Raw genomic sequence first — 22551 nt, forward strand, 5'->3', positions numbered from 1 at the left:
CACTTTCTGGGGGAAGAGTCAGATTATCGGGTCGGGGTGGGTGTCTGGCTCTGAGGCAGGATTAAAGCTCTGGGGAAGAGTCAGGCTCTGGGGGAGGAGTCAGTCTCTGGAGGCGGAATCAGGCTCTGGGGGAACAGTCAGACTCGGGGGAGGGGACCGACTCTGAGGGAGGAGTAAGGCTCTGAGGAGGAGTTAGACTCTGAGGGAGGAGTAAGGCTCTGAGGGAGGACTCAGACGCTGTGGAGGTGTCCGGCTCTGAGGGCGGAGTCAGTCATTGAGGTCGGAGTCAGTCATTGGGGGTGGAGTCAGTCATTAGGTGAGGAGTCAGGCTCTGGGACCGTGGTCAGACTCGGTGTCGGGTCAGACTCTGGGGGAAGGGTCAGACTCTGGGGCAGAGGTCAAAGGCTGGGGGAGGGGATCCGACACTGAGTGCCGTGTCAGATTCTGAGGGCGGAGGCAGACTCGAAGGGAAGAGTTAGATTCTGAGGGACGGGTCAGGCTCTGGAGGTGGAGTCATATTCTTGCCTATCAGAATAACTCATGAAGGTTCTTTTCAGAATGGTGCGATCAATGTTGATGATGGCCAGGTGCGAGACTCCATTGACTTGTGTGTGCTAACGCTTCACGTAGATGTGGGGGTGCAGCTCAGCGGTAGAGCATTTGACTGCAAATCAAGAGGTCTTTGGTTCAAATCCAAGCGCCCCCTCTATCTTTTAATTGTTCCCTGTCGGAAGTCATGCAGTCAGTCTGTTCCTGCAGCTGCAGGATTGTGATTGACATTGAGTCCACAGTCGGCCATTTTGCCCACTTGTTCGATGCCAGCGTCCATTCTTCCTCCCTCGTTCATCTCACCCTTCCATTCCCGTCCCCTCTCGACTTTGAGGGAGTGCCAGAGAGAGATTAATCAACTTCTTAAATATTTCCCACTCCTGTTCTATCTCTTTGTCAATTTTTTTCAACTTCCCCAGTTCTGTTCCAATCCGTTCAAAATTAGTTTGTTTCAAATCAATTACTTTGTTATTTGTCTTACTTAAGTATTTCTAAATATTTTACTGAGGAGGGATTGAGGGAGGGAGTGAGTGTGTGAGTGAGTGAAGGAGGGAGGAAGTGAGCGAGGGAGGGAGGGAGTGAGTGAGTTCGTGAGCGTTTGAGTGAATGAATGAGTGAAAGCGAGAGGGTGACGGATAGAGCAGGCAGGAACGATGTAATGATAAAAGGGAGACAGGTGGGCAAGAGAGGAATCACTGCTTGATCCAATAATGGAAAATGAAACGGTGCAGGTAAGAGTAGTAAGTGTAGGAGAATAGCCAGGCACTCGCGGCAAGATTTAAAATAATGATTGAGAAACACAGCCACAAGCCTGTGGCCAGCAATTTCGATTCGAATCCGGAGGGTCAAACAGAGGCTTTTGAGCATTGTCCACTTTGGACATTCACGGTCTCTTATTTCATGGTTAGGTTGTGAATTCTGCAATTTAGACACATTTCCATTTGATAAACCAACTTCTCTTCCGTAACCTGTAACTGAATACTTTGACTTAACACATGTTACAGTCGCTTCACACACTATCTCCTCCTGTCCACACTTGGCTAATACCTGCTGCAAGCTTATTTATTAAACTGATGCGATATTCTGTACACTTACATATATGGCACTGAGAGCATGATCTTGTGAAACTGCACATTGAACCTGTTGTTTCTTGTGTTGACTGTAACGATCTACAGAGCTAGGGGCAGAGCAGAGTGAGAGAGCACTTGACAGCTGCTGGAGAAAAATCTGGTTGAAATTCAGGTGTCCTTTGTCAGGTGCTTCCAGACAAACGTTCTGTGGGAAGCATGTGTTCACTGAAGTCTGAGGGAGTGAGTGAGTGTGTGAGTGAGTGAGGGAGGGAGGGAGTGAGGGAAGGAGGTAATGAGGGATGGATAGAGTGAGTGAATTAGCGTCTTCGTGAGTGTGCGAGTGACTGAATGAGTGAGAGCGAGAGGGAGGCAGGGAGAGCAGGCAGGAGTGATAAAACTACAAAAGGGAGACAGGCAGACAAGAGAGGAATCACTGCTGGATCTAGTAATGGGAAATGAAACGGAGGAGATAGGAGAAGTAAGTGTCGGCGAATATCGAGGCACAAGTGATAAGGTTTAAAATAATAATTGAGAAAGACGGCCACAAGCCTATTGCCAGCACTCTGCGAGCATCCGCGGGTCAAGTGGAGGCTTTCAGCATTTTCCACATTTATTTCCTGGCGACGTCACACTTTCGACACTCACAGCTTCTTATTTCATGGCCAGGATGCAATTTACACACTTTCTCTTTCGTTAAGTCCCACTTCTGTTCCGTAACCTGTAAATGAATCTATTGACTTAACAAATATTACAGTCACTTCACACACTATCTCCTCCTGTCCGCTCTTGCCAAATGCCTGCTGGATGTTTATTTATTACATTGATTCGATATTCTGTACACTTACATATATGGCACTGATAGCATGATCTTGTGAAACTGCACATTGAACCTGTTGTTTCTTGTGTTGACTGTAACGATCCACAGAACTAGGGGCAGAGCACAGTGAGAGAGCACTTGACAGCTGCTGGAGAAATATCTGGTTGAAATTCAGGTGTCGTTTGTCTGGTGCTTCCAGTTCCGCCTTCTGTGGTAAGGATGTGTTCACTGAAGTTCAGTGACAAGGCTTTCCATGTTGGGTTGTGCATCGCATCTGTGCACAATATTGTGACTCACTCCGATCAGGAATCATTTCTGATTGCTGGAATTATTTGTGTCCTATAATAACTGATGAAGCTTCTTTTCAGATTGGTTCTCACTTCAGTGATGGCTGCCAGGTACTGAACTCTGTTGCATTATTTCATCCGTGGACGATATCAGTGGGTGCATTGCTTAATTGCAGTGTTTCATTGTAAATCAAGCGATCGCTGGTTTAAATCCCGATACTCCCTCTTCTTTCTAAATAATTTTGTGATTCATACAGTAAGTCTGAATTCCCTGTAACAGCAGGATTGTTGTTTACATTGAAGCTTCAGCAGAGAAACAGGTTTGCTATCTCGATTGGTCAATTCCGGTATTTATGCACCACATGAGTCTCCTCCTGCCCGATTCCATCTCGTTCTATCAGCCATACATTCCTTTCTCTTTCATCTCTTTATCGAGCTTCCCCTTTAAAGCATCTATGCCATTTGCCTCAACGATTCCTTTTGGTGGCGAGTTCCACATTCTTACCGCCCTTTGGGTCAACAAGATTCTCCTGAATTCCCTCACAAATGGAAACGTTTTTTCTACGTCAACCCTATCGAACCCTTTCAAAATCTTAAAGACCTCTATCAGGTCACCCCTCAGTCTTCCCTTTTCTAGAGAAAAGAGCTTCAACCTGTTTAGTCCTCCTGAGAAGTATATGCTCCGAGTTCTATTGTCATCCTTGTGAATCTTTTTTTCAGCTTTGCCAATTCCTCTTTATTCTTCTTATAATCTGTCGACCAGAATTGTTCACGTTACTCCAAGTGTGGTTTCCTTTTTCACTTCACCTCTGAACTTTCCATTCTCAGCCTGGTTCTGACTTGTATTATCAACCTGACATCTGCCATACGGCCACTTCCTCTGCTTCATTTTATTCTCTATCTCCTTCGTCATCCAGAGAGCTCTGGCTTTAGTTGCCCGACCTTTTCCTCTTGTGAGAATGTACACAGACTGTACCCGAACAATCTCCTCTTCAAAAGCCGCTCTTTGCTCGATTACAGTTTTGATTCCATTTTACCAGGGCCGGATCAGTTCTCAATCCTCTGTAATTGACCCTCTTCCAATTAAGTATTTTTACTCCAGATTAATCCTTCTCCTTTTCCATTGTTATTCTAATCCTTGTGATACTCTGTTCGCTGTTCCCTGAATGCTCCCCCAAGGACACTTGCTCCACATTAACTATCTCAATCACTGGAACCAGGTTCAGCATTGCCTCCTAACTAATAGGTTACAGTTGCTTCACACACTAGCTCCTCCTGCCACACTTGTCAAATGCCTGCTGAATGCATCTTTATTATATTCTGTATACTTACATATATGACACTGATAGCATGAACTTGGAAAACCACGCATTGAACCTGGCACTGCATTTGTTGACTGCAAGTATCTAAAGAGCTGGGGGCAGAGCACAGTGACAGAGGATTTAAAGCAGCTGAAGACCTCTGCTTGAAATTCTGATGTTGTTTGGCTGGTGCTTCGAGTTCCGCATTCTGTGGTGAGGATGAATTCAATGAAGCAGAGAGACAAGGCGTTCCAAGTTTGGTTGTGCATCGCATCTGTACACAATAGTGTGACTCACTCCGTTCATGATTCATTTCTGATTGGTGTATTTATTTGTCTCCCAGAATAACTGATGAAGCTTCTTTTCATGTTGGTCATATCAACATTGGTGACTGCCAGCTACTGAGCTCCATTACATTGTGCGTGCAAGAATGGTCAACAGATGTGGGGGTGTAGCTCAGTGGTAGAGCATTTGACTGCAGATCAAGAGGTCTCTGGTTCGAATCCAGGTGCCCCTTTGAACATTCTAAGTGCTTCTTTTGGGGACTCAGAAAATCAGTAATCTGTCGCTGTCGTTGTTCATATTGAGTTTGCCGCACAGATCCAGGCTTTTTGACCCAACGGGTCTGTACCAGCCTTTCTGCTTCACACAAGACACCTCCCTCACGACTTCATTTGCCCCCATCCGCACACTCTTCCATTCCTTTCGCCCCGTGTGTTTATCTAGTTTGCCATTTCATGTATCGATGTTATTTGCCTCAACGACTCCTTAAAGTAGCGAATTCCACATTCTTGCAACTCTTTGGGAAAGAAGTTTCCCATGAATTCTCTATTGGATTTATTAGTGACTATCTTATATTGATAACCGATAGTTTTAGAGTCCCCTACGAGTGGAAACATTTTCTCTCCGTCGACCCAATCAAACCCTTTCATTATCCAAAGACCTCCATCATGTCAGCCATCAGCCTGTAAAATCTATCCTGACAGGTATTATCTTTCAGTTCTGGCATCATCATTATTTTCAACTTCGCCAATTCCTCGATATCCTTTTGATAATAGGGAGACCAGAAGTGTTCACAGTGCTCCAAGTGTGGTTTAACCAAGGATCTCGGACGACAGGTACACAAATCACTAAAAGTGGTGACGACATTAAAAAAACAAGCCAAGCACTGGGGTTCATTTCCAGGGAGATGGAATTGAAAAGCGGAGAAGTTATGTTAAGCATGTATAGTCTCCCTGATAAATACTGAGACAAAGTAACTATTCAATATTCCAGCCATTTCACTGTTATTACCTCTGAGCATATCTTGTGTATCCCTTGTTGGCCCTATCCCTATCCTGATGTTATTGACGTTTCAGTGGAATAATTGACTATTTCTTGATAATTTAATTTTGTGTTTCCTTTCTGCTTGCCTGATTGCTTATTGACATCCTTCCTAACGTCTTCATTTTCCCCTTCATCATCCTTTCCTTCATTGTCCATGTCGTTAGAATATGCATTTGTCAAATTTCAATTTTACCCTTATCTCTTTATTCATCCACAATGATTCATTATTGACAATTTGTTGTTTTTTTTAGAGGAATGTGTTTCTCTTGAACTCTATTGATCACCGTTTCAAATATTTCATAAAACCTGTTCTATATCTTTGTCAAGATTTTTTCCAAGTTCACCTTCCCAGGTTCCAATCTCACCCCCTCAAAAATAGTTTGTTTCCAATCTATTAAGTTGGTCTTTGTCATAACTGATGTCTCTCTCAATCTTTACGGTGGAGGGATTGAGGTAGGGAGTGATGTGTGAGTGAGTGAGGGAGGGAGTGAGGGAAGGAGGGAATGAGGGATGGATAGAGTGAGTGAATTGGCGTGTTCGTGAGTGTGCGTGTGACTGAATGAGTGAGAGCGAGAGGGAGGCAGGGAGAGCAGGCAGGAGCGATAAAATTACAAAAGAGAGACAGGCAGACAAGAGAGGAATCACTGCTGGATCTAGTAATGGGGAATGAAACGGAGGAGATAGGAGAAGTAAGTGTCGGCGAATATCGAGGCACTAGTGATAAGGTTTAAAATAATAATTGAGAAAGACGGCCACACGCCTATTGCCAGCACTCTCTGCGAGCATCCGCGGGTCAAATAGAGGCTTTCAGCATTTTCCACTTTTATTTCCTGGCGACGTCACAATTTCGACACTCACAGCTTCTTATTTCATGGCCAGGATGCAATTTACACACTTTCCCTTTCGTTAAGTCCCACTTCAGTTCCGTAACCTGTAAATGAATCTATTGACTTAACAAATATTACAGTCACTTCACACACTATCTCCTCCTGTCCGCTCTTGCCAAATGCCTGCTGGATGTTTATTTATTGCATTGATTCGATATTCTGTACACTTACATATAAGGTAGTGAGAGCATGATCTTGTGAAACTGCACATTGAACCTGTTGTTTCTTGTGTTGACTGTAACGATCTCCAGAATTGGCGCAGAGTGCAGTGAGAGAGCACTTGACAGCTGCTGGAGAAACATCTGGTTGAAATGTAGGTGTCGTTTGTCTGGTGCTTCCAGTTCCGCGTTCTGTGGGAAGGATGTGCTCACTGAAGTTTAGTGACAAGGCTTTCCATGTCGGGTTGTGCATCGCATCTGTACACAATAGTGTGACTCACTCCGTTCATGATTCATTTCTGATTGCTGTATTTATTTGTCTCCCAGAATAACTGATGAAGCTTCTTTTCATGTTGGTAATATCAACATTGGTGACTGCCAGCTACTGAGCTCCATTTCATTGTGCGTGCAAGAATGGTCAACAGATATGGGGATGTAGCTCAGTGGTAGAGCATTTGACTACAGATCAAGAGGTCTCTGGTTTGCATCCAGGCGCCCCCTTGCACAATCTAAGTGCTTCTTTTGGGGACTCAGAAAATCAGTAATCTGTCGCTGTCGTTGTTTGTATTGAGTTTGACGCACAGATCCAGGCCTTTTGACCCAACGGGTCTGTGCCAGACTTTATTCTTCACACAAGACACCTCCCTCCCTACTTCATTTGCCCCCATCCGCACACTCTTCCATTCCTTTCGCCCCGTGTGTTGATCTAGTTTGCCATTTCATGTATCGATGTTATTTGCCTCAACTACTCCTTAAGGTAGCGAATTCCACATTCTTGCAACTCTTTGGTAAAGAAGTTTCCCATGAATTCTCTATTGGATTCATCAGTGACTATCTTATATTGATAACCGATAGTTTTAGAGTCCCCTACGAGTGGAAACATTTTCTCTACGTCAACCCAATCAAACCCTTTCATTATCCAAAGACCTCCATCATGTCAGCCATCAGCCTGTTAAATCTGTCCTGACAGGTATTATCTTTCAGTTCTGGCATCATCATTATTTTCACCTTCGCCAATTCCTCGATATCCTTTTGATAACAGGGAGACCAGAAGTGTTCACAGTGCTCCAAGTATGGTTTAACCAACGATCTCGGACTACAGGTACACAAATCACTAAAAGTGGTGACGACATTAAAAAAAAACAAGCCAAGCACTGGGGTTCATTTCCAGGGGGATAGAATTGAAAAGCGGAGAAGTTATGTTAAGCATGTATAGTCTCCTGATAAATACTGAGACAAAGTAACTATTCAATATTCCAGCCATTTCACTGTTATTACCTCTGAGTATATCTTGTGTATCCCTTGTTGGCCCTATCCCTATCCTGATGTTATTGACATTTCAGTGCAATAATTGACTATTTCTTGATAATTTAATTTTGTATTTCCTTTCTGCTTTCCTGTTTGCTTGTTGACATCCTTCCTAACGTCTTCATGTTCCCCTTTATCATCCTTTCCTTTATTGTCCATGTAGTTAGAAAATGCATTCGTTCAATTTCAATTTCACCCTTATCTCTTTATTCATCCACAATGTTTCATTATTGACTATTTGTTTTTTTTTTAGAGGAATGTATTTCTCTTGAACTCTGTTGATCACCGTTTCAAATATTTCCCAAAACCTTTTCTATGTCTTTGTCAAGATTTTTTCCAAGTTCACCTTCCCAGGTTCCAATCTCATCCCCTCAAAAATAGTTTGATTCCAACCTATTAATTTGTTTGTCTTACTGATTTCTCTCTCAATCTTTACGGTGGAGGGATTGAGGTCGGGAGTGATGTGTGAGTGAGTGAGGGAGGGAGTGAGGGAAGGAGGGAATGAGGGATGGATAGAGTGGGTGAATTAGCGTGTTCGTGAGTGTGCGAGTGACTGAATGAGTGCGAGCAAGAGGGAGGCAGGGAGAGCAGGCAGGAGCGATAAAATTACAAATGAGAGACAGGCAGACAAGAGAGGAATCACTGCTGGATCGAGTAATGGGGAATGAAACGGAGGAGATAGGAGAAGTAAGTGTAGGCGAATATCGAGGCACCAGTGATAAGGTTTAAAATAATAATTGAGAAAGACGGCCACACGCCTATTGCCAGCACTCTCTGCGAGCATCCGCGGGTCAAATAGAGGCTTTCAGCATTTTCCACTTTTATTTCCTGGCGACGTCACAATTTCGACACTCACAGCTTCTTATTTCATGGCCAGGATGCAATTTACACACTTTCCCTTTCGTTAAGTCCCACTTCAGTTCCGTAACCTGTAAATGAATCTATTGACTTAACAAATATTACAGTCACTTCACACACTATCTCCTCCTGTCCGCTCTTACCAAATGCCTGCTGGATGTTTATTTATTGCATTGATTCGATATTCTGTACACTTACATATAAGGTAGTGAGAGCATGATCTTGTGAAACTGCACATTGAACCTGTTGTTTCTTGTGTTGACTGTAACGATCGACAGAATTGGGGCAGAGCACAGTGAGAGAGCACTTGACAGCTGCTGGAGAAACATCTGGTTGAAATTCAGGTGTCGTTTGTCTGGTGCTTCCAGTTCCGCGTTCTGTGGTAAGGATTTGCTCACTGAAGTTTAGTGACAAGGCATTCCATGTCGGGTTGTGCATCGCATCTGTACACAATAGTGTGACTCACTCCGTTCATGATTCATTTCTGATTGCTGTATTTATTTGTCTCCCAGAATAACTGATGAAGCTTCTTTTCATGTTGGTGATATCAACATTGGTGACTGCCAGCTACTGAGCTCCATTACATTGTGCGTGCATGAACGGTCAACAGATGTGGGGGTGTAGCTCAGTGGTAGAGCATTTGACTGCAGATCAAGAGGTCTCTGGTTCGAATCCAGGCGCCCCCTTGCACATTTTCAGTGCTTCTTTTGGGGACTCAGAAAATCAGTAATCTGTCGCTGTCGTTGTTGATATTGAGTTTGCCGCACAGATCCAGGCCTTTTGACCCAACGGGTCTGTGCCAGACTTTATGCTTCACACAAGACACCTCCCTCCCTACTTCATTTGCCCCAATCCGCACACTCTTCCATTCCTTTCGCCCCGTGTGTTTATCTAGTTTGCCATTTCATGTATCGATGTTATTTGCCTCAACTACTCCTTAAGGTAGAGAATTCCACATTCTTGCAACTCTTTGGTAAAGAAGTTTCCCATGAATTCTCCATTGGATTTATCAGTGATTATCTTATATTGATAACCGATAGTGTTAGAGTCCCCGACGAGTGGAAACATTTTCTCTACGTCGACCCAATCAAACCCTTTCATTATCCAAAGACCTCTATCATGTCAGCCATCAGCCTGTTAAATCTATCCTGACAGGTATTATCTTTCAGTTCTGGCATCATCATTATTTTCACCTTCGCCAAATCCTCGATATCCTTTTGATAATAGGGAGACCAGAAGTGTTCACAATGCTCCAAGTGTGGTTTAACCAAGGATCTCGGACTACAGGTACACAAATCACTTGAAGTGGTGACGACATTAAAAAAAAACAAGTCAAGCACTGGGGTTCATTTGCAGGGGGATAGAATTGAAAAGCGGAGAAGTTATGTTAAGCATGTATAGTCTCCCTGATAAATACTGAGACAAAGTAACTATTCAATATTTCAGCCATTTCACTGTTATTACCTCTGAGGATATCTTGTGTATCCCTTGTTGGCCCTATCCCTATCCTGATGTTATTGACATTTCAGTGCAATAATTGACTATTTCTTGATAGTTTAATTTTGTATTTCCTTTCAGCTTTCCTGATTGCTTGTTGACATCCTTCCGAACGTCTTCATTTTCCCCTTTATCATCCTTTCCTTTATTGTCCATGTAGTTAGAATATGCATTTCTTCAATTTCAATTTTACCCTTATCTCTTTATTCATCCACAATGTTTCATTATTGACTATTTGTTGTTTTTTTTTAGAGGAATGTATTTCTCTTGAACTCTATTCATCACCGTTTCAAATATTTCCCAAAACCTGTTCTATATCTTTGTCAAGATTTTTTCCAAGTTCACCTTCCAAGGTTCCAATCTCACCCCCTCAAAAATAGTTTGTTTCCAATCTATTAATTTGGTCTTTGTCTTACTGATGTCTCTCTCAATCTTTTACGGTGGAGGGATTGAGGTTGGGAGTGATGTGTGAGTGAGTGAGGGAGGGAGTGAGGGAAGGAGGGAAGGAGGGATGAATAGAGTGAGAGAATTAGCGTGTTCGTGAGTGTGCGAGTGACTGAATGAGTGAGAGCGAGAGGGAGGTGTGGAGAGCAGACAGGAGTGATAAAATTACAAATGAGAGACAGGCAGACAAGAGAGGAATCACTGCTGGATCTAGTAATGGGGAATGAAACGGAGGAGATAGGAGAAGTAAGTGTAGGCGAATATCGAGGCACTAGTGATAAGGTTTAAAATAATAATTGAGAAAGACGGCCACACGCCTATTGCCAGCACTCTCTGCGAGCATCCGCGGATCAAATAGAGGCTTTCAGCATTTTCCACTTTTATTTCCTGGCGACGTCACAATTTCGACACTCACAGCTTCTTATTTCATGGCCAGGATGCAATTTACACACTTTCCCTTTCGTTGAGTCCCACTTCTGTTCTGTAACCTGTAAATGAATCTGTTGACTTAACAAATATTACAGTCACTTCACACACTATCTCCTGCTGTCCGCTCTTGCCAAATGCCTGCTGGATGTTTATTTATGACATTGATTCGATATTCTGTACACTTACATATATGGCACTGAGAGCATGATCTTGTGAATCTGCACATTGAACCTATTGTTTCTTGTGTTGACTGTAACGATCTGCAGAATTGGGGCAGAGCACAGTGAGAGAGCACTTGACAGCTGCTGGAGAAATATCTGGTTGAAATTCAGGTGTCGTTTGTCTGGTGCTTCCAGTTGCACGTTCTGTGGTTAGGATGTGTTCACTGAAGTTTAGTGACAAGGCTTTCCATGTTGGGTTGTGCATCGCATCTGTGTACAATAGTGTGACTCAATCCGTTCATGAATCATTTCTGATTGCTGTAATTATTTGTCTCCCAGAATAACTGATGAAACTTCTTTTCAGATTGGTTCTTTCAACAGTGATGACTGCCAGGTACTGAACTCTGTTGCATTCCCTTGTCTGTGGACGATGTCAGTGTGTGCATTGCTTAATTGCAGTGTTTAATTATAAATCAAGCGATCGCTGGTTTAAATCCCGATACTCCCTCTTCTTTCTAAATGATTTTGTGATTCATACAGTAAGTCTGAATTCCCTGTAGCAGCAGGATTGTTGTTTGCATTGAAGCTTCAGAAGAGAAACAGGTTTGCTATCTCGATTGGTCACTACCGGTATTTATGCACCACATGAGTCTCCTCCTGCCCTATTTCATCTCGTTCGATCAGCCATACATTCCTTTCTCTTTCATCTCTTCATCGAGCTTCCCCTTTAAAGCATCTATGCCATTTGCCTCAACGATTCCTTTTGGTGGCGAGTTCCACATTCTTACCGCCCTTTGGGTAAAGAAGATTCTCTTGAATTCCTCACAAATGGAACCGTTTTTTTTCTTGGCCACCCAATCGAATCCTTTCAAAATCTTAAAGACCTCTATCAGGTCACCCCTCAGTCTTCCCTTTTCTAGAGAAAAGAGCTTCAACCTGTTTAGTCCTCCTGAGAAGTATATGCTCCGAGTTCTATAATTATCCTTGTGAATCTTTTTTTCAGCTTTGCCAATTCCTCTTTATTCTTCTTATAATGTGTCGACCAGAATTGTTCACGTTACTCCAAGTGTGGTTTCCTTTTTCACTTCACCTCTGAACTTTCCATTCTCAGCCTGGTTCTGACTTGTATTATCAACCTGACATCTGCCATACGTCCACTTCCTCTGCTTCATTTTATTCTCTATCTCCTACGTCATCCAGAGAGCTCTGGCTTTCGTTGCTTCTTGTGGGAATGTACACAGACTGTACCCGAAAAACCTCCTCTTCAAAAGCCGCCCATTGCTCGATTACAGTTTTGATTCCATTTTACCAGGGCCGGATCAGTTCTCAACCCTCTGTAATTGACCCTCTTCCAATTAAGTGTTTTTTCTCCAGATTACTCCTTCTCCTTTTCCATTGCTATTCTAAACCTCATGATACTCTGTTCGCTATTCCCTAAATGCTCCCCCAGGGACACTTGCTCCACATTAACTATCTCATTCCCTAGAACCAGATCCATCATTGCCTCCTAACTACAGTTGCTTCACACACTAGCTCCTCCTGCCACACTTGCCACATGCCTGCTGGATGCATCTTTATTATATTCTGTGCACTTACATATATGGCACTGATAGCATGATCTTGGAAAACCACGCATTGAACCTGGCACTGCCTTTGTTGGCTGCAAGTATCCAAAGCGATGGGGGCAGATCACATTGACAGAGGATTTAAAGAAGCTGAAGACCTCTGCTTGAAATTCTGATGTTGTTTGGCTGGTGCTTCGAGTTCCGCGTTCTGTGGTGAGGATGTATTCACTGAAGCCGAGAGACAAGGCGTTCCAAGTTGGGTCGTGCATCGCATCTGTACACAATAATGTGACTCACTCCATTCATGAAACATTTCTGATTGCCGTAATTATTTGTCTCCCAGAATAACTCATGAAGCTTCTTTTCATATTGGTAATATCAACATTGGTCACAGCCAGCTACTGAGCTCCATTACATTGTGCATGCAAGAGTGGTCAACAGATGTGGGGGTGTAGCTCAGTGGTAGAGCATTTGACTGCAGATCAAGAGGTCTCTGGTTCGAATCCAGGCGCCCCCTTGCACATTCTAAGTGCTTCTTTTGGGGACTCAGAAAATCAGCAATCTGTCGCTGTCGTTGTTTCGATTGAGTTTGCCGCACAGATCCAGGCCTTTTGACCCAACGGGTCTGTGCCAGTCTTCATGCTTCACACAAGACACCTCCCTCCCGACTTCATTTGCCCCCATCCGCACACTCTTCCATTCCTTTCGCCCCGTGTGTTTATCTCGTTTGCCATTTCATGTATCGATGTTATTTGCCTCAACTGCTCCTTAAGGTAGCGAATTCCACATTCTTGCAACTCTTTGGTGAAGAAGTTTCCCATGAATTCTCTATTGGATTTATTAGTGACTATCTTATAACCGATAGTTTTAGAGTCCCCTACGAGTGGAAACATTTTCTCTCCGTCGACCCAATCAAATCCTTTCATTATCCAAAAACCTCCATCATGTCAGCCATCAGCCTGTTAAATCTATCCTGACAGGTATTATCTTTCAGTTCTGGCATCATCATTATTTTCACCTTCGCCAATTCCTCGATATCCTTTTTATAATAGGGAGACCAGAAGTGTTCACTGTGCTCCAAGTGTGGTTTAACCAAGGATCTCGGACTACAGGTACACAAATCACTAAAAGTGGCGACGACATAAATAAAAACAAGCCAAGCACTGGGGTTCATTTCCAGGGGGACAGAATTGAAAAGCGGAGAAGTTATGTTAAGCATGTATAGTCTCCCTGATAAATACTGAGGCAAAGTAACTATTCAATATTCCAGCCATTTCACTGTTATTACCTCTGAGCATATATTGTGTATCGCTTGTTGGCCCTTTCCCTATCCTGATGTTATTGACGTTGCAGTGGAATAATTGACTATTTCTTGATAATTTAATCTTGTATTTCCTTTCTGCTTTCCTGATTGCTTTTTGACATCCTTCCTAACATCTTCATTTCCCCTTTATCATCCTTTCCTTTATTGTCCATGTGATTCGAAGATGCCTTTGTTTAATTTCAATTTTACCCTTATCTCTTTATTCATCCACAATGTTTCATTATTGACTATTTGTTGTTTTCTTTAGAGGAATATAGTTCTCTTCAACTCTATTGATCACCGTTTCAAATATTTCACAAAACCTGTTCTCCATCTGTGTCAAGATTTTTTCCAAGTTCACCTTCCGAGGTTCCAATCTCACCCCATCAAAAATAATTTGTTTCCAATCTATTAATTTGGTCTTTGTCTTACTTATGTCTCTCTCAATCTTTACGGTGGAGGGATTGAGGTAGGGAGTTAGTTTGTGAGTGAGTGAGGGAGGGATGGTGGGAGTGAGGGAAGGATGGAATGAGGGATGGATAGAGTGAGTGAATTAGCGTGTTCGTGATTGTGCGAGTGACTGAATGAGTGAGAGCGAGAGGGAGGTATGGAGAGCAGACAGGAGTGATAAAATTACAAAACAGAGACAGGCAGACAAGAGAGGAATCACTGCTGGATCTAGTAATGGGAAATTAAACGGAGGAGATAGAAGTAAGTGTCGGCGAATATCGAGGCACTAGTAATAAGGTTTAAAATAATAATTGAGAAAGACGGCCACACGCCTATTGCCAGCACTCTCTGCGAGCATCCGCGGGCCAAATAGAAGCTTTCAGCATTTTCCACTTTTATTTCCTGGCGACGTCACACTTTCGACACTCACAGCTTCTTATTTCATGGCCAGGATGCAATTTACACACTTTCCCTTTCGTTAAGTCCCACTTCTGTTCCGTGACCTGTAAATGAATCTATTGACTTAACAAATATTACAGTCACTTCACACACTATCTCCTCCTGTCCGCTCTTGCAAATGCCTGCTGGATGTTTATTTATTACATTGATTCGATATTCTGTACACTTGAATATATGGCACTGATAGCATGATCTTGTGAAACTGCACATTGAACCTGGTGTTTCTTGTGTTGACTGTAACGATGTAAAGAGCGGGGTCAGAGCAGAGTGAGAGAGCATTTGACTGCAGCTGGCGAAAAGTCTGGTTGAAATTCAGGTTTCGTTTGTCTGGAGCTTCATGTTCCGTGTTCTCTGGTAAGGATGTGTTCACTGAAGCTTAGTGACAATGCTTTCCATATTGGGTTGTGCATCGCATCTGTACACAATAGTGTCACTCACTCTATTCATGAAACATTACTGATTGCCCGAGTGATTTGTCTCCCTGAATAACTGATAAAGCTTCTTTTCATGTTGGTTTTTCAACATTGATCACTGCCAAGTACTGAGCTCCGTTACCTTGTGTGTGTAAGAAGCGGGGCTGGTTGTGGGGGTGTAGTTCAGTGGCAGACCATTTGACTTCAGATTATGAGGTATTTGGTTCAAATCCAGGTACCCCTTTGCATTGTAATTGCTTATCGTGTGATGCGTAGGGTAAGTGTACCCTCCCTGCAGAAGCTGGATTTTTGCTTATGTTCTGTTACGTTATGCCGACAGCAGTTGACAAGTCCACTCATCTCGATTGTTCCATCCTGATGTTTCCGCTCCACATGAGCCTCCTCCCTCCCTACTTCATCTCACCCGATCACCCTGCCCTTTACTTCATCTGCTTATCTTGCTTCCCCTTTAAAGCATCTATGCCATTCGCCTGAACTATTCCTTTTGTTGGGAGTTTCACATTCTTACCAAACTTTCAGTAAAGATGTTTCTCTTCAATTCCGATTGGATTTATTCGTGACTCGCTCATATTTATGACCTCTCGTTTTGGTCTCCCTCACAAATGGAAACTTTCTGACGACGTCTACCCTACCAAACCCTTTAATTATCTTAAAGATCTCTATCAGGTCATCCCCCAGTCTTCTCTTTTCGAGAGAAAAGAGCTCCAACCTGTTGAGCCTTTCCTGATAAGTGTTTCCTGATAAGTCCGAGTTCTATTATCATCCTTGTGAATCTTTTTTGCTGCTTTGCCAATTCCTCTCTAATATTCTTATAATCTGGAGACCAGAACTTTTCACATTACTTCAAGTGTGGTCCAACCACGGTTCTATTCCTGCTGATCATCTGGTTTTCAATTGTATCCCTTAGTGGTCTCAGCCCGGATCCCTGTGGAATACCACTTCTCATCTATTGTCAGTCTGAATAACGACCCTTACCCTTACTCGCTGTTTTCTGTTTTGTAGCCAGCTTGCTATCCATTCTGATACTTGTCCACTGACTCCACATCCTCAGACCTTAGATATGAGTTGAAAATGCTGAACCTTATCGAAGGCTTTTTGAAAATCCAAATTTATTACGACTGCTACATCAGCCATGTCTATTCTTTCTGTTACTTCTTCAAAGAATTCAATAAGATTGCTCAAGCATGACCTTCCTTTCTGAAATCCGTGCTGTCTATTATTTATTATAATTTAGTTTTCTAGATATTTTTTCTGTTGCATCATAGAGTAATCATTCCATTATCTACACTAACACCGATTATAAACTCACTGTTTTGTTGCTCCCTGGGCTTGTTCTATCTCCCTTGTTTTATTTTAGGAATAGGATTGCTGTCCATCAGACCTCTAACAATATTCCCTTTTCTCATGAATGTTTACACATATGAAAGAATATCTCTGCTATCTCTTCCCTAATGTCTATTAACATGCGCGGCTGCAATCGATCCTGACTGGGGGTCCTTTCCTCTCTAAGTTTGATTAGTTTATCAATTATCTTTTATGTTTTGTAGTGAAATTGCAGTTAAGGGGGAGGAGTGTGAAACATTGGATGGAATAAACATGTTGAGAGAAGAAGTATTAAGGAGATTAGCATCTTTGAATGTAGATAAATCCCCAGGGCCGGATGAAATGTATCCCAGGCTGTTAAAAGAAGCAAGGGAGGAAATAACGGAGACTCTGAACATCATCTTCCAATCCTCCCTGGATAAGGCGTGGTGCTGGAGAATTGGAGGACTGCTAGTGTCTTACCGTTATTTAAAAAGGGAGATAAGGATAGACCGAGTTATTATCGGCCAATCAGTTTTACCTCGGTGGTGGGCAAATTTTTGGAATCAATTCTGAGTGACACGTTAAACCATCACGTAGAAAGGAACGGGTTAATGAAGGACAGTCAAGATGGATTTATAAGGGAAGGTCGTGACTGACTGACTTGATTGAATTTTTTGAGGAGGTAACAAGGATTGTCAATGACGGCAGTGCATTTGATGTCGTCCACAAGGATTCTAGCAATGGTCGACGGGAGTTTTTATGACTGGAAGGCTATTTGCAGTCAGGTTCCGCATGGCTCACCATTAGGTCCCTTGCTTTTCCTGGTATTTCTTAATGATTTTAACTTAAATGTACGGGCATGATAAAGAAGTTTGCTGAGGATACAAAAATTGACGGTCAACTTTTGTATTCTCTGCAAACTTCTTTATCATGCCCCCTAAATTTAAGTTAAAATCATGAATATATAGTGAGGAGGAAACCTGTAGACTGCAGGAAGATATCAACGGACTGATCAGGTGGGCAGAAAATTGACAAATTGAATTCAATCCGGACAGGTGTGAGGTGATGCATTTGGGGAGGGCAAACAAGGCAATGGAATACAAAATAAATGGAATGATACTGAGAGGTAGAGGACGTGAGGGACCTTGGAGTGCATTTGCTTTCTTCGCCGAGGCATAGAATATAAGAGCAGGGACGTTATCCTCGAACGGTATAAAACACTGGTTATAACACAGCTTAAGTACTGCATACAGTTCTGATCACCATATTACAGGAAACAATGTAATTGTACTGGAGAGGATACAAAGGAGAGTGGACGAATGAGTGAATGAGTGAGTGAATGAGTGAGTGAGTGATTGAGTGAGTGAGCGAATGAGTGCGTGAGTAAGTGAGTGAGTGAGTGAATGAGTGAGTGAGTGATTGAGTGAGTGAGCGAATGAGTGCGTGAGTAAGTGAGTGAGTGAGTGATTGAGTGAGTGAATGGGTGAGTGAGTGAGTGAATAAGTGAGTGAGTGGATGAATGAGTGATTGTGAGAGGGAAGCAGGGAGTGAAGACAGGAGCGATGAAATGACAAAAGGGAGACAGGCAGACAAGAGAGGAATCACTGCTGGATCTCGTAATGAGAAGTGAAATGGAACAGATAAGAGAAGTAAACGTTGGGGAACATCTAGGCACGAGCGATCACAACATAATAAGGTTTATAAATATCATTGCGAAAGACGGTCACAGTTCTGTCGCCTGCACTTTCTGACTGCATTTGACGGCCAAAAGTAGTTTATGGAGAATTTTCCACTTTTGTTTCCCGGAAATTACACACTTTGGGCACTCACAGCCTCTTATTTCATGGCTAGGATGTAAATTCTGTAATTTACAAAGTTTTCCATTCGTAAAGACCCATTTCTGTTCCGTAACCAGCAATTGGATGTATTGACTTAACATATAGAATCATAGAAAGGTTACAGCACAGAAGGAGACCATTCGGTCCATCGGGCGCGGGCCGGCTCCCTGCAAGTGCAACCCAGTGACACTCCCCCATCCTATCCCCGTAGCCCTGCAATTTTTTCCCTTCAAGTACTTATCCAGTTCCCTTTTGAAGGCCATTATTGAATCTGCCTCCACGACCTCCTCGGGCAGTGCATTCCAGATTCTAACAACTCAATGCGTAAAACAGTTTCTCTCTATCTACTCTGCAAGAAACCTCATGGTTTTGAAGACCTCCATCAAATTTCGTCTCAACCTTCTCTGCTCTGAGGAGAACAACCTCAGCTTCTCCAGTCTATGCACGTAACTGAAGTCCCACATCCCTGAAATCATTCCAGTAAATATTTTCTGCACCCTCTCTAAGGCCTTCACATCCTTCCCAAAGCGTGGCGCCCAGAATTTGACACAATACTCCAGTTGAGGCCAAACCAGTGTTTTACAAAGGTGAAGCCCTGAGAGGGGGTGCAGAAAAAAATTACTAGCATAATTCCAGGAATGAGGGACTTTAGTTACATGGATCGACTGGAGAATATGGGGTTGCTCTCCTTGGAACAGAGACGGTTTTGTCGAGTTTTGATAGAGGTATTCAAATCATGAAGGATCTCGACATGGAAGAAGGAGAGAAACTGTTCACATTGGCGGAAGTGTTAAGAACCAGAGGACATAGATTTAAGGTGATTGGCAAAATAACCAAAGGTGAGATGAGGAAAAACTTTTTAACGCAGTGAGAGGTTCAGATTTGGAATGCACTGCCCGAGGATGTGATGGAGGCAGATTCAATCATGGCCTTGAAAGGAGATCTGGATAAGTACTTGAAAGGAAAAAAAAATGCAGGGCTTCGGGGAAAGGCAAGGGAGTGTTTCTAGCTGGATCGCTCTTGCAGAGAGCCAGCACGGACTCGATGGGCCAAATGGCCTCTTTCCGTGCTGTAACCTTTCGATGATTCAACTTTATGTGTTGGAGGCGATTCAAAGGGAACAGAGCGTGCCGTAAATCGACACACCTCTCAGTATCCTCGCAAGCAATGTAGTTTAAGAGCAATTAATCCTGAAACGTCTTACTTGATAACTCAAGTCGTACACTCGAAACCAATTTGGTAAAGGAAGACTAATATTGGGGACTGGAAATAGTTAGTGTACAACTTGATATTGCTGTACACTGGAATAAAAAATGAGATTGGATGGACAGAAGTGGTCTGAAAGGATGGCCGATCGGCTGTGGGACGCAATGAACTTTTACACTGGCTGCACAATTGAGCGAACAGCGGCTCGTTGGTCTCGGGGCATGATTGTTGCTTCGGGCGTTTCATTGAATAATATGCAAGAGGTCCCGGGTTCAAATCCCGGACGAGCCCTCCTGTGTTGCTCCTTTTAGTGAAAAGTCACCAATTGGCTTCTGACATCTTTTCAGTGTTGCTGTTGGTGGAACTGAATTCTTTCCAGACCATGTTTGAGCTCCAGTGGACTGAATGCAGAAGATTCATCGGCGCAACACACAGAAAGCAAATAAAATGTCTCAAGATGATGAGGAGATTGAAACTGAATTTGCATTTTTCACAATTCAGGCGGATATTAGATGACGGGATAGAAAGCCACATATCCAAGTTTGCCGATGACACCAAGATGGGCAGCATTGTTAGCAGTGCAGATGAAAGCATAAGATTACAGAGATGCATTAATACAATGAATGACTGGGTAAAATTGTGTCAAATCGATATCTGTTTAGTCAAGTGTGAGGTCATCCACTTTGGAACTAGAAGGATAAATCAGAGTATTTTCGAAATGGTGAAAAGCTCGAAAAAGTGAAGGTCCAAAAAGACTTCGGGGTCCATGTACATAAATCATTAAAATGTCATGGACAGGTACAAAAAATAATCAAAAATGTTAATGGAATGTTGGTCTTTATATCTAGACGACTAGAATACAAGGGGATAGGCATTATGATACAGTTATACAAAGCTCTGGTTAGACCACACCTGAAGTATTGTATTCAGTTCTGGGCAACGCACCTTCGAAAGGATATATTGGCTGTGGAGTGAGTGCAGCATCGATTTACTAGAATGTTACCTGTACACCAAAGGTTAAATGAGGCGTAAAGTTGACACAAACTGGGGTTTACCTCGAATTTAGTCGATTAAGGGCTGATTTGATCGAACTTTTCAAAATATTAAGGGGAACTGATGGAGTAGATAGAGAAAAACTATTTCCGCCGGCTGGGATGTCCAAGACTTGGGGACATAGCCTGAACATTAGGGTCAGGACTTTCAGGAGTGAAGTTGGGAAACACTTCTCCAAAGCAAAGGGAGGGAGAAGTTTGGAATTCTCTTCCGCAAACGGCAGTTGATGCGAACTGAATTGTTAATTTTAAACCTGAGATTGATCGATTTTTGTTAACTGAAGTTATTAAGCGATACGGGGCTAAGGCGATTATATGGAGTTCGGTCACATATCAGCCATGATCTGTTTGAATTGCGGAACAGGCTCGAGGGGTGAAATGGCATACTTATATTCCTCAGCTCCTCATTGGTGAGAATGATTCTGCATTGGCCGGAAATCGAACCAAAGTCTCCCGCATAAGAGTGAGAATTCGACCCCTGAACAACCAATGCGCGCGTTCTTAATAGCGGCAAGTGTCCATTTGGAATCCGATCTGAACGAACATGCCGTTTACAGCTGCGGTGGCCGAGTGTTTAAAGCGTTGGACTCAAAATTCAATTGAGGTTTTCCTGCGCAGGTTTGAATTCTGCTCGCAGAGCTTCTGTTTCAAGATCACTTCAGTGCGGAAATAGATTAATTGGAGTTAATTGACCGCATTTATCTCTCTCCCAGAATGAGAGATTCAACAGCGTGGCCGGTGCTTTTAATTAGTGTCGGATCTTCTCTTGCAAGATTTCAAGACCCGAGAAGGAATCTCTCCCAATCTGTAACCTAAATTCTGCTAGTTTGCAAAACCTGACATTTTTACTCTTTATTTTCTTTGTCTGCATCTCTCTCTCTCTCCCTGTCTCTGTCTCTTGTCTCTCTGTTTTGTCCCGATGGACTTCTCAGGCTTCCTTGAACGGCGACAGCTGATCTCACCAGCAACAATAGCAGAGAATGTGAAAGGAAAAAAAAGACTGAGACAGTAGGAAAAGGAAAGGTGCAACCCAGCTGATAAATTGGTAGCTAATGCATCCACATTCATGGATCTTCGTTCTCATAGTGAATGAAAGCAGCAATTTGAGTAAAGTGTACTTATGGTGGAGTGTAAACTATGACGATGCCGAGACAGACGACAATGTCGTTTCAGAGTAATTCATTCTGTAAAGTGTTACTTGATAATACAAGTCGTACATTCAAAACAAATTTGATATTTTTGATGTGATATAATTAGTGCAGAACTTGACATTGTACAAGAAAGCGGGATTCTATCGACAGAGCGTTCTGAAAGGATGGCGGATCGGCTGCGTGGCAGCGAAATTTTACAGCGGTTGCACGGCTCTGTTGCCAGTTGGTCTTTGGGTCTGATTCTCGCTCAGGGAGTTTCATTGGTTCAAATCCAGGATAAGCCCCGTTGTGTCCCCATTTTTAGTCAAAAATCACCAATTGGCTTCTCACATCTTTTCAGCGGTGCAGAAGGCAGGTTTGACTTATCTCCAGCAGAACATGTTTGAGCACCAGAGGACAGAATGCAAAGGGTTTGTCCACGCAACACACGGAGACGAAATGAAGATAATCTTTCAAGAAGTTGGACAGATTGAAGCCGTCACATGAATTTATCCCAATTCAGGCGATCTCATGGGTGCAGAATACAAAAGGTAAAGGATGCTGCATTGTCCTGGAAACAAACTCATGGTTTACCGCCGGCAGGCAAGGGTTTCACACTGAGCCACCAATGCACACCACGGCTGCAGACTGCACGTGTAACGTTGGATACATGTCTGGAACATGCAGACTGGCAGAGTTCCGGTTTGTCCACCTCAA

At 43.0% G+C, this 22551-nt stretch overlaps 5 non-coding genes across 5 annotated transcripts; all 5 read left to right on the forward strand.

Annotated features, from left to right (window-relative positions):
• Nucleotides 1-634: 634 nt before the first annotated feature.
• Nucleotides 635-706, forward strand: trnac-gca (transfer RNA cysteine (anticodon GCA)). Its single transcript has one exon. It is a non-coding gene; the product is annotated as a tRNA-Cys (tRNA).
• A 3763-nt stretch (nucleotides 707-4469) lies between these two features.
• trnac-gca (transfer RNA cysteine (anticodon GCA)) lies at nucleotides 4470-4541 on the forward strand. The gene has a single exon. It is a non-coding gene; the product is annotated as a tRNA-Cys (tRNA).
• A 2283-nt stretch (nucleotides 4542-6824) lies between these two features.
• On the forward strand, nucleotides 6825-6896 carry trnac-aca (transfer RNA cysteine (anticodon ACA)). The gene has a single exon. It is a non-coding gene; the product is annotated as a tRNA-Cys (tRNA).
• A 2279-nt stretch (nucleotides 6897-9175) lies between these two features.
• trnac-gca (transfer RNA cysteine (anticodon GCA)) lies at nucleotides 9176-9247 on the forward strand. The gene has a single exon. It is a non-coding gene; the product is annotated as a tRNA-Cys (tRNA).
• Nucleotides 9248-13102: 3855 nt separating this feature from the next.
• trnac-gca (transfer RNA cysteine (anticodon GCA)) lies at nucleotides 13103-13174 on the forward strand. The gene has a single exon. It is a non-coding gene; the product is annotated as a tRNA-Cys (tRNA).
• The last annotated feature ends 9377 nt before the right edge of the window (nucleotides 13175-22551 follow it).

The sequence above is a fragment of the Heptranchias perlo genome, chromosome 20 (assembly GCF_035084215.1).
Source record: "Heptranchias perlo isolate sHepPer1 chromosome 20, sHepPer1.hap1, whole genome shotgun sequence".
In the NCBI taxonomy this organism is placed as follows: Eukaryota; Metazoa; Chordata; class Chondrichthyes; order Hexanchiformes; family Hexanchidae; genus Heptranchias; species Heptranchias perlo.